Source organism: Salvelinus alpinus, chromosome 17 (genome assembly GCF_045679555.1).
Source record: "Salvelinus alpinus chromosome 17, SLU_Salpinus.1, whole genome shotgun sequence".
Lineage (NCBI taxonomy): Eukaryota > Metazoa > Chordata > Actinopteri > Salmoniformes > Salmonidae > Salvelinus > Salvelinus alpinus.
The window spans coordinates 46,934,371-46,946,850 of record NC_092102.1 but is presented as its reverse complement, the minus strand read 5'-3'; positions in this window follow the sequence as shown (position 1 = coordinate 46,946,850).

Genomic DNA, 12,480 nt, shown 5'->3' with positions numbered 1-12,480 from the left:
GAGTAATATATATGTATATTTAATCTATACATATATTATATATAGCTACCAACGGTGTGGTAGTTAGAACTATTCTGAGTAATATATATGTATATTTAATCTATACATATATTATATATAGCTACCAACGGTGTGGTAGTTAGAACTGTTCGGAGTAATATATATGTATATTTAATCTATACATATATTATATATAGCTACCAACGGTGTGGTAGTTAGAACTGTTCGGAGTAATATATATGTATATTTAATCTATACATATATTATATATAGCTACCAACGGTGTGGTAGTTAGAACTGTTCGGAGTAATATATATGTATATTTAATCTATACATATATTATATATAGCTACCAACGGTGTGGTAGTTAGAACTATTCTGAGTAATATATATGTATATTTAATCTATACATATATTATATATAGCTACCAACGGTGTGGTAGTTAGAACTGTTCGGAGTAATATATATGTATATTTAATCTATACATATATTATATATAGCTACCAACGGTGTGGTAGTTAGAACTGTTCGGAGTAATATATATGTATATTTAATCTATACATATATTATATATAGCTACCAACGGTGTGGTAGTTAGAACTATTCTGAGTAATATATATGTATATTTAATCTATACATATATTATATATAGCTACCAACGGTGTGGTAGTTAGAACTATTCGGAGTAATATATATGTATATTTAATCTATACATATATTATATATAGCTACCAACGGTGTGGTAGTTAGAACTGTTCGGAGTAATATATATGTATATTTAATCTATACATATATTATATATAGCTACCAACGGTGTGGTAGTTAGAACTATTCTGAGTAATATATATGTATATTTAATCTATACATATATTATATATAGCTACCAACGGTGTGGTAGTTAGAACTGTTCGGAGTAGAACAAAGCCAAAATACCCACAATCCATTGCCTGGTGCTGCATAGAAAAATGAAAGTATATGAGAAGAGTAATGTCAACAACTCTGTAATGTTCCAGTGAGAAACACACACCTGATCCCAGTGGAAACATTGTCTTACTGTCACTAACCCACTGGGGAGTATTACCCTGGGGAGTATTACCCTGGGGAGTATTACACTGAGGAGTATTACCATGGGGAGTATTACCCCGAGGAGTATTACACGGGGGAGTATTACCCCGGGGAGTATTACACTGGGGAGTATTACCCTGGGGAGTATTACCCCGAGAAGTATTACACGGGGGAGTATTACCCCGGGGAGTATTACACTGGGGAGTATTACCCTGGGGAGTATTACCCCGAGAAGTATTACACGGGGGAGTATTACCCTGGGGAGTATTACACTGGGGAGTATTACCCTGGGGAGTATTACACTGGGGAGTATTACACGGGGGAGTATTACCCCGGGGAGTATTACACTGGGGAGTATTACCCTGGGGAGTATTACACTGGGGAGTATTACACTGGGGAGTATTACCCCGGGGAGTATTACACAGGGGAGTGTTACCCTGGGGAGTATTACCCCGGGGAGTATTACACTGGGGAGTATTACCCTGGGGAGTATTACCCCGGGGAGTATTACCCCGGGGAGTATTACACTTGGGAGCATGACACTGGGGAGCATGACACTGGGGAGTGTTACACTGGGGAGTATTACACTGGGGAGTATTACACTGGGGAGCATGACACTGGGGAGCATGACACTGGGGAGTATTACACTGGGGAGTATTACACTGGGGAGCATTACACTGGGGAGTATTACACTGGGGAGTATTACACTTGGGAGCATGACACTGGGGAGCATGACACTGGGGAGTATTACACTGGGGAGTATTACACTGGGGAGCATTACACTGGGGAGTATTACACTGGGGAGTATTACACTGGGGAGTATTACACTGGGGAGCATTACACTGGGGAGTATTACACTGGGGAGCATTACACTGGGGAGTATTACACTGGGGAGTATTACACTGGGGAGCATTACACTGGGGAGTATTACACTGGGGAGTATTACACTGGGGAGTATTACACTGGGGAGTATTACACTGGGGAGCATTACACTGGGGAGTGCACTACTATTCCTTTTATAGTGCACTACTGTTACCTTTATAGTGCACTAGTATTCCCTTTATTGTGCACTACTATTCCCTATATAGTGCACTACTGTTCCCTTTATAGTACACTACTATTCCCTATATAGTCCACTAATATTCCCTATTCCCTTTTTGTACGTGGGTGATGTGTAGGTGGGTGATGTGTAGGTTGGTGACGTGTACGTTGACACGCTCTTGTGAGCATCCAACCCAATCTCTTCCTGTGCCCTGGCTGTATCCAACCCAATCTCTGCCTGTGCCCTGGCTGTATCCAACCCAATCTCTGCCTGTGCCCTGGAAGTATCTTTTCTAGCAAGCTCTATCTCATTGTCAGCAGACAGGACTGGACAGGGTGAAACAGGACGGGACAGGACAAGACAGGATGGGACAGCGCTGCCTGCATGGTTATTGTCACTTCATGAGGCACAGTTGGCAGAGTGCAGTACTTGGCAGAGTGCAGTACTTGGCAGAGTGCAGTACTTGGCAGAGTGCAGTACTTGGCAGAGTGCAGTACTTGGCAGAGTGCAGTACTTGGCAGAGTGCAGTACTTGGCAGAGTGCAGTACTTGGCAGAGTGCAGTACTTGGCAGAGTGCAGTACTTGCCAGAGACAGCAGAGAGAGAGGAGATGAGTGCCACTGAATTAACTAACAGAACAGGAATGTAAAGTTTGCCTCTGTCATTTTTAGCATCTTGAGTTGACACCTGGATGTCCAGGGCAGAGAGACTGAGAGGACTATCTATGATGCAATCTCTATTGCACTCCACACTGCCCTTTCCCACCTGGACAAAAGGAGCACCTATTTGAGAATGCTATTCATTGACTACAGCTCAGTGTTCAAGACCATAGTGCCCTCAAAGCTCATCACCAAGCTAAGGAACCTGGGACTAAACACCTCCCTCTGCAACTGGATCCTGGACTTCCTGACAGGCCGCCCCCAGGTGGTGAGGGTAGGTAGCAACACATCTGCCACGCTGATCCTCAACACTGGAGCTCCCCAGGGGTGCGTGCTCAGTCCCCTCCTGTACTCCCTGTTCACCCATGACTGCATGGCCAGGCACGACTCCAACACCATCATTAAGTTTTCAGACGACACAACAGTGGTAGGCCTGATCACCGACAACGACGAGACAGCCTATAGGGAGGAGGTCAGAGACCTGGCCGGGTGGTGCCAGAATAACAACTTATCCCGCAACGTAACCAAGACTAATAAGATGATTGTGGACTACAGGAAAAAGAGCACCGAGCACGTCCCCATTCTCATCGACGGGGCTGTAGTGGAGCAGGTTGAGAGCTTCAAATTCCTTGGTGTCCACATCAACAACAATCTAGATTGGTCCAAACATACCAAGACAGTTGTGAAGAGGGCACGGTAAAGCCTATTCCCCCTCAGGAAACTAAAAAGATTTGGCATGGGTCCTGAGATCCTCAAAAGGTTCTACAGCTGCAACATCGAGAGCATCCTGACCGGTCGCATCACTGCCTTGGCACGGCAATTGCTCGGCCTCCGAAAGCAAGGCACTTCAGAGGGTAGTGCGTACCGCCCAGTACATCACTGGGGCAAAGCTGCCTGCCATCCAGGACCTCTACACCAGGCGGTGTCAGAGGAAGGCCCTAAAAATTGTCAAAGACCCCAGCCACCCCAGTCATAGACTGTTCTCTCTACTACCGCATGGCAAGCGGTAATGGAGTGCCAAGTCTAGGACAAAAAGGCTTCTCAACAGTTTTTACCCCCAAGCCATAAAACTCCTGAACAGGTAATCAAACCTCTTTTACGCTGCTGCTACTCTCTGTTTATCATATATGCATAGTCACATTAACTATACATTAATGTACATACTACCTCAATTGGCCCGACCAACCAGCGCTCCCCGCACATTGGCTAACCGGGCTATCTGCATTGTGTCCCACCACCCGCCAACCCCTCTTTTTACGCTTCTGCTACTCTCTGTTCATCATATATGCATAGTCACTTTAACAATACCTACAAGTACATACTACCTCAATAAGCCTGACTAACAGGTGTCTGTATATAGCCTTGCTACTCTTTTTTCAAATGTCTTTTAACTGTTGTTTTATTTCTTTACTTACCTACACACACACACACACACACACACACACACACACAGTCTTGTATTTGTAACCATTTTAGGACACATTGTAGTAATATCTAACAAGTAATCTAGCAATTCAACACCAACCGTTCCAGAACAACTACCTAATACACACAAATCAAGTAAAGGGATGGAATAGAATATATACATATAAATATATGGATGAGTAATGACCGAGCGGCATAGGCAAGATGCCATATATGGTATAACATACCGTATATAAAGACACATGGTTAGCAGATGTTATTGTGGCGAATGCTGTAAATCAGTCAGTTCTTAACGTAAAGACTTGAAACTCAGGATTCTGTAAAAGCCTACCCCAATGAGGATATGTGTTTATTTTCAGCTTCCTGTGACAACCGGAAGTGCCTTGAATTGGGGTCATAGGGGCTGTTTCAAAGGGTTAAAAAGGTCACATCTTTCTAAAATGTCATGTGTGTGATTAGGCAACCCTCATGAACCGGTACATATTATAAAAACAGATTTTTATCCGTTTTTTTGGGCTCTTTTTGGAGGACTTACAAGTTCCACCTAGGTAGTGCTATGTATCCATGTATAGTCTGAATTTAATATATTTCCAGATTATGGTTGGGGGCCATATACAGAGCCACATATGTGAAGAGCAGCTGTCTCTGACGTTTTTGGGGAACGATATTGACATCCAGAAAGGTCTTAGCACAAGGCCCAAAACGAAGCCTGACCTAAATGTGAGGTGCTTTTGGGTGACAGCGGCAGAACCGTTGAGGCTAGAAGCACAATTCAATCACAGGAACCTTCCCAAGGTCCTCCCGATCTGTGCAAGCCTAACCTTGACAGTGTGGAATTAACCCTTAACAGTGAAAACAGGGTGTTTTCTTCTAACAGTTTACATTGACATCTCTCCCCATAGGAATACATTGCCTGCTGCCCTAAATTCAACCTGATGCCTATGTGGGTTATGATTGCCATCTCAAGCTGTCTTCAATGACAATCCATCAGGCCACTATGAGGATTACCTGTGTTGAGTTTAAGCTTCCTAGAGCAACCGGAAGTGGTTAAATTACCCTAAAAGTGGTTTTGATATACCCAACCTGCAGTTTGTATAAACACTGAGTTCAACCCTCTGTAAATCAGTCAGTTCTTAACGTAAAGACTTGAAACTCAGGATTCTGTAAAAGCCTACCCCAATGAGGATATGTGTTTATTTTCAGCTTCCTGTGACAACCGGAAGTGCCTTGAATTGGGGTCATAGGGGCTGTTTCAAAGGGTTAAAAAGGTCACATCTTTCTAAAATGTCATGTGTGTGATTAGGCAACCCTCATGAACCGGTACATATTATAAAAACAGATTTTTATCCGTTTTTGTTGGCTCTTTTTGGAGGACTTACAAGTTCCACCTAGGTAGTGCTATGTATCCATGTATAGTCTGAATTTAATATATTTCCAGATTATGGTTGGGGGCCATATACAGAGCCACATATGTGAAGAGCAGCTGTCTCTGACGTTTTTGGGGAACGATATTGACATCCAGAAAGGTCTTAGCACAAGGCCCAAAACGAAGCCTGACCTAAATGTGAGGTGCTTTTGGGTGACAGCGGCAGAACCGTTGAGGCTAGAAGCACAATTCAATCACAGGAACCTTCCCAAGGTCCTCCCGATCTGTGCAAGCCTAACCTTGACAGTGTGGAATTAACCCTTAACAGTGAAAACAGGGTGTTTTCTTCTAACAGTTTACATTGACATCTCTCCCCATAGGAATACATTGCCTGCTGCCCTAAATTCAACCTGATGCCTATGTGGGTTATGATTGCCATCTCAAGCTGTCTTCAATGACAATCCATCAGGCCACTATGAGGATTACCTGTGTTGAGTTTAAGCTTCCTAGAGCAACCGGAAGTGGTTAAATTACCCTAAAAGTGATTTTGATATACCCAACCTGCAGTTTGTATAAACACTGAGTTCAACCCTCTGTAAATCAGTCAGTTCTTAACGTAAAGACTTGAAACTCAGGATTCTGTAAAAGCCTACCCCAATGAGGATATGTGTTTATTTTCAGCTTCCTGTGACAACCGGAAGTGCCTTGAATTGGGGTCATAGGGGCTGTTTCAAAGGGTTAAAAAGGTCACATCTTTCTAAAATGTCATGTGTGTGATTAGGCAACCCTCATGAACCGGTACATATTATAAAAACAGATTTTTATCCGGTTTTTTGGGCTCTTTTTGGAGGACTTACAAGTTCCACCTAGGTAGTGCTATGTATCCATGTATAGTCTGAATTTAATATATTTCCAGATTATGGTTGGGGGCCATATACAGAGCCACATATGTGAAGAGCAGCTGTCTCTGACGTTTTTGGGGAACGATATTGACATCCAGAAAGGTCTTAGCACAAGGCCCAAAACGAAGCCTGACCTAAATGTGAGGTGCTTTTGGGTGACAGCGGCAGAACCGTTGAGGCTAGAAGCACAATTCAATCACAGGAACCTTCCCAAGGTCCTCCCGATCTGTGCAAGCCTAACCTTGACAGTGTGGAATTAACCCTTAACAGTGAAAACAGGGTGTTTTCTTCTAACAGTTTACATTGACATCTCTCCCCATAGGAATACATTGCCTGCTGCCCTAAATTCAACCTGATGCCTATGTGGGTTATGATTGCCATCTCAAGCTGTCTTCAATGACAATCCATCAGGCCACTATGAGGATTACCTGTGTTGAGTTTAAGCTTCCTAGAGCAACCGGAAGTGGTTAAATTACCCTAAAAGTGGTTTTGATATACCCAACCTGCAGTTTGTATAAACACTGAGTTCAACCCTCTGTAAATCAGTCAGTTCTTAACGTAAAGACTTGAAACTCAGGATTCTGTAAAAGCCTACCCCAATGAGGATATGTGTTTATTTTCAGCTTCCTGTGACAACCGGAAGTGCCTTGAATTGGGGTCATAGGGGCTGTTTCAAAGGGTTAAAAAGGTCACATCTTTCTAAAATGTCATGTGTGTGATTAGGCAACCCTCATGAACTGGTACATATTATAAAAACAGATTTTTATCCGGTTTTTTTGGCCCTTTTTGGAACGTTTACAAATTCTATCTAACTAAGGGTATTCGTACATTTCTAGTCTTCAAAGCTATTGAGGGGATTTGTCTAGGGGGTCATAGCTTAAACATGTCTATGGCAATGAGGGGAGATGCGTATGTGAGTCTCGAGCTAATCAGACCATTGATATAAGAAGCCTTGCCCCTGGACACTTGTAACTTAACTGGGTGGCACAACGTGGCACTCCCGACATCATACTTGAATACTGAGCCAATAGCAGCATCTATATATTAGAAATGGCCTTAGGCCCCATAAAGTTCATAAACGAGATGGGCGTGGCCACCCTACCTTCATACTTGAGGCTTTAGCCAACCGCAAAATATATATACAGTACCAGTCAAATGTTTGGACACACATACTCATTCAAGGGATTCTATATTTTTACTATTTTCTACATTGTAGAATAATATTGTAGACATCAAAACTATGAAATAACACATATGGAATCACATAGTAACCAAAAAAGTGTTAAACAAATAAAAATATATTTGAGATTTGACATTATTTTAAGTAAACACCCTTTGCCTTGATGACAGCTTCGCACACTCTTGGCACTCTCTTCGCACACTCTTGACAGCTTCATAAGGTAGTCACCTGGAATGCATTTCAATTAACAGGTGTGCCTTGTTAAAAGTACATTTGTGGAATTTCTTTCTTTCTTAATGCGTTTGAGCCAATCAGTTGTGTTGTGACAAGGTAGGGGTGGTATACAGAAGATAGCTCTATTTGGTAAAATACCAAGTCCCTATTATGGCAAGAACAGCGCAAGTAAGCAAAGACAAACGACAGTCCATCATTACTTAAAGACATGAAGGTCAGTCAATGAGGAAAATGTCAATAACTTTTTAAAAGTTTCTTCAAGTGCAGTCACAAAAACCATCAAGCGCTATAATTAAACTGGCTCTCATGAGGACCGCCACAGGAAAGGAAGAACCAGAGTTACCTCTGCTGCAGAGGATGAGTTCATTAGAGTTACCAGCCTCAGATTGCAGCCCAAATAAATGCTTCCCAGAGTTCAAGTAACATCAACTGTTCAGAGGAGAATGCGTGAATCAGGCCTTCATGGCCGAATTGCTGCAAAGAAACCACTACTAAAGGACACCAAAAATAAGAAGAGACTTGTTTGGCCCAAGAAACTCTAGCAATGGACATTAGACCGGTGGAAATCTGTCCTTTGGTCTGATGAGTCCAAATTTGAAATGTTTGGGTCCAACTGTGTCTTTGTGAGACGCAGAGCAGGTAAACGGATTATCTATGCATGTGTGGTTCCCACCGTGAAGCATGGAGAAGGAGGTGTGGTGGTGCTTTGCTGGTGACACTGTCAGAGATTTATTTAGAATTCAAGGCACACTTAACCAGCATGGCTACCACAGCATTCTGCAGCGATACACCGTCTGCGCTTAGTGGGGATATCATTTATTTTTCAAAAGGACAATGACCCAAAACTCACCTCCAGGCTGTGTAAGGGCTATTTGACCAAGGAGAGTGATGGAGTGCTGCATCAGATGACCTGGCCTCCACAATCAGCCGACCTCAACCCAATTGAGATGGTTTGGGATGAGTTGGACCGTAGAGTGAAGGAAAGCAACCAACAAGTACTCAGCATATGTGAGAACTCCTTCAAGACTGCTGGAAAAGCATTCCAGGTGAAGCTGGGTGAGAGAATGCCAAGAGTGTGCAAAGCTGTCATCAAGGCAAAGGGTTTGAAGAATCTCAAATATAAAATATATTTTGAGTTGTTTAACACTTTTTTGGTTACAACATGATTCCATATGTATTATTCTCAGTTTTGATGTTTTCACTATTATTCTACAATGTAGAAAATAGTAAAAATAAAGAAAAACCCTTAAATGAGTTTGTGTGTCCAAACTTTTGACTGGTACTGTATATTAGAGTTGGCTTTAGGCACTTAAAGTCACAGATCTAGGATCAGTTGACCTCCACTCAATGTTAACATGAGCCACTAATATCTTACTTCAGTATTGTCTATAGCAGTTTCTTCATTAAGACTTATATTTGGCCTTAATATACACTGCTCAAAAAAATATAGGGAACACTTAAACAACACAATGTAACTCCAAGTCAATCACACTTCTGTGAAATCAAACTGTCCACTTAGGAAGCAACACTGATTGACAATAAATTTCACATGCTGTTGTGCAAATGGAATAGACAACATGTGGAAATTATAGGCAATTAGCAAGACACCCCCAATAAAGGAGTGGTTCTGCTGGTGGTGACCACAGACCACTTCTCAGTTCCTATGCTTCCTGGGTGATGTTTTGTTCACTTTTGAATGCTGGCGGTGCTTTCACTCTAGTGGTAGCATGAGACGGAGTCTACAACCCACACAAGTGGCTCAGGTAGTGCAGCTCATCCAGGATGGCACATCAATGCGAGCTGTGGCAAGGAGGTTTGCTGTGTCTGTCAGCGTAGTGTCCAGAGCATGGAGGCGCTACCAGGAGACAGGCCAGTACATCAGGAGACGTGGAGGAGGCCGTAGGAGGGCAACAACCCAGCAGCAGGACCGCTACCTCCGCCTTTGTGCAAGGAGGAGTAGGAGGAGCACTGCCAGAGCCCTGCAAAATGACCTCCAGCAGGCCACAAATGTGCATGTGTCTGCTCAAACGGTCAGAAACAGACTCCATGAGGGTGGTATGAGGGCCCGACGTCCACAGGTGGGGGTTGTGCTTAGAGCCCAACACCGTGCAGGACGTTTGGCATTTGCCAGAGAACACCAAGATTGGCAAATTTGCCACTGGCGCCCAGTGCTCTTCACAGATGAAAGCAGGTTCACACTGAGCACATGTGACAGACGTGACAGAGTCTGGAGACGCCGTGGAGAACGTTCTGCTGCCTGCAACATCCTCCAGCATGACCGGTTTGGCGGTGGGTCAGTCATGGTGTGGGGTGGCATTTCTTTGGGGGGCCGCACAGCCCTCAATGTGCTCGCCAGAGGTAGCCTGACTGCCATTAGGTACCGAGATGAGATCCTCAGACCCCTTGTGAGAACATATGCTGGTGCTGTTGGCCCTGGGTTCCTCCTAATGCAAGACAATGCTAGACCTCATGTGGCTGGAGTGTGTCAGCAGTTCCTGCAAGAGGAAGGCATTGATGCTATGGACTGGCCCGCCCGTTCCCCAGACCTGAATCCAATTGAGCACATCTGGGACATCATGTCTCGCTCCATCCACCAACGCCACACTGCACCACAGACTGTCCAGGAGTTGGCGGATGCTTTAGTCCAGGTCTGGGAGGAGATCCCTCAGGAGACCATCCGCCACCTCATCAGGAGCATGCCCAGGCGTTGTAGGAAGGTCATACAGGCACGTGGAGGCCACACACACTACTGAGCTTCATTTTGACTTGTTTTAAGGACATTACATCAAAGTTGGATCAGCCTGTATTGTGGTTTTCCACTTTAATTTTGAGTGTGACTCCAAATCCAGACCTCCATGGGTTGATAAATTTGATTTCCATTGACCATTTTTGTGTGATTTTGTTGTCATCACATTTAACTATGTAAAGAAAAAGGTATTTAAGAATATTTCATTCATTCAGATCTAGGATGTGTTATTTTAGTGTTCCCTTTATTTTTTTGAGCAGTGTATATGACTTTGTGGTTGTGGGTGGATGTCAACTGCTGGCTGGAATTCTCACTCAACTGTACCACTAATATGAACCTGTTCTACAGACTCTTGTAGACTACTATGCACTGAAAAACAGTTAATATGTTACAAATCAAAGCTTAACATTGAAATATGTGATTTCAAATGATTAAGTTAAATTCAGATAGGCATGTTATGTGCTCTCTAACACAAACATAAAATGTGTTGTTGCTGTAGACCTTTTAACAGATCTAGGAGCAGTTGACCACAGAATGTTAACATTAGCCACTAATATCTGACTTCAGTACTGTCTATAGCTGTTTGTTCATTAATACTTATATGTGGCCTTAATATACAGCATATGACCTGGTAAAGGAGAGGGGGATGGGAGCAGAGAAGGGGATGGGAGGCTGCTCAATGATTGGCTGTAGTGTAGGGCGTGTCATACAATGTATCAAAATTTCAACTGCTGGCTGGAATTCTCACTCAACTGTACCACTAATATGAACCTGTTCTACAGACTCTTGTAGACTACTATGCACTGAAAAACAGTTAATATGTTACAAATCAAAGCTTAACATTGAAATATGTGATTTCAAATGATTAAGTTAAATTCAGATAGGCATGTTATGTGCTCTCTAACACAAACATAAAATGTGTTGTTGTTGTAGACCTTTTAACAGATCTAGTTGACCTCCACAGAATGTGCACATTAGCCACTAATATCTGACTTCAGTATAGTTTATAGAGGTGTATATGTCTGTCTGTGTCTTTCAGTTTCTATTTAGACTACATCAAATATGAAGAAGCTGTGCAGCCACACCATGTTCAACATGTTACCTAATTAGCTAGCTAGCTGACAATCTGGTTTACCTGTAGCATATAAACATTTGTTGGCACAGAAAGAAAGGGGATACGAAAAATGATTGATCAAATTCCTCCTGACACTATCTGACTGGGTTAATAACTTAATATTAAGTTAATATGGACCCATTGTCTTAGACTTGAACTCTTGGACCAAACAGTGGGACTCTGATTTCAGCCATAGGGACTTGTGACTCGACTCCTGACTCCAACATTGGTGACTTTGACTCAACTCAGAGTAGCCATAGGGTCTTGTGAATTGACTCGGACTTATGCTTTTGTGACTCAACTACAACACTGCTGCCATTACATGGCTACTACTACTGCTTCAACTACCAATTCTAGCAAGTTGTACCCCAGGTTGGGTACACTTTTCTGCTGCTCCCTCAAAAGCATTAAGCAGACATTTTGATTATACCTCCCTCCCCATAACTCTCTGTTGGGGTGAGGCTTTCTACAAATATACGCAGCAAGAGGATTACAACAGCTAACACAGGAAGCTGAAATCCTGGGGTCTGCCTTATGTTCCCTCAGTTCTACCCCAGTTTGAAAATGTGCTTTTCATCCATGACCAGGCCATGTTTCGGCCATTTTGCCGCACTAGGCAAGTCTGCAATAGACCTTCTCCTACCCGGAAAAGAAATAGGCCTATAGTGTACAATGTTGGCCTATAATGTCATTTTATAACTAGGCCTAACATTTGATAGCCTACCATTTGTAAAACATGCAGTTGCG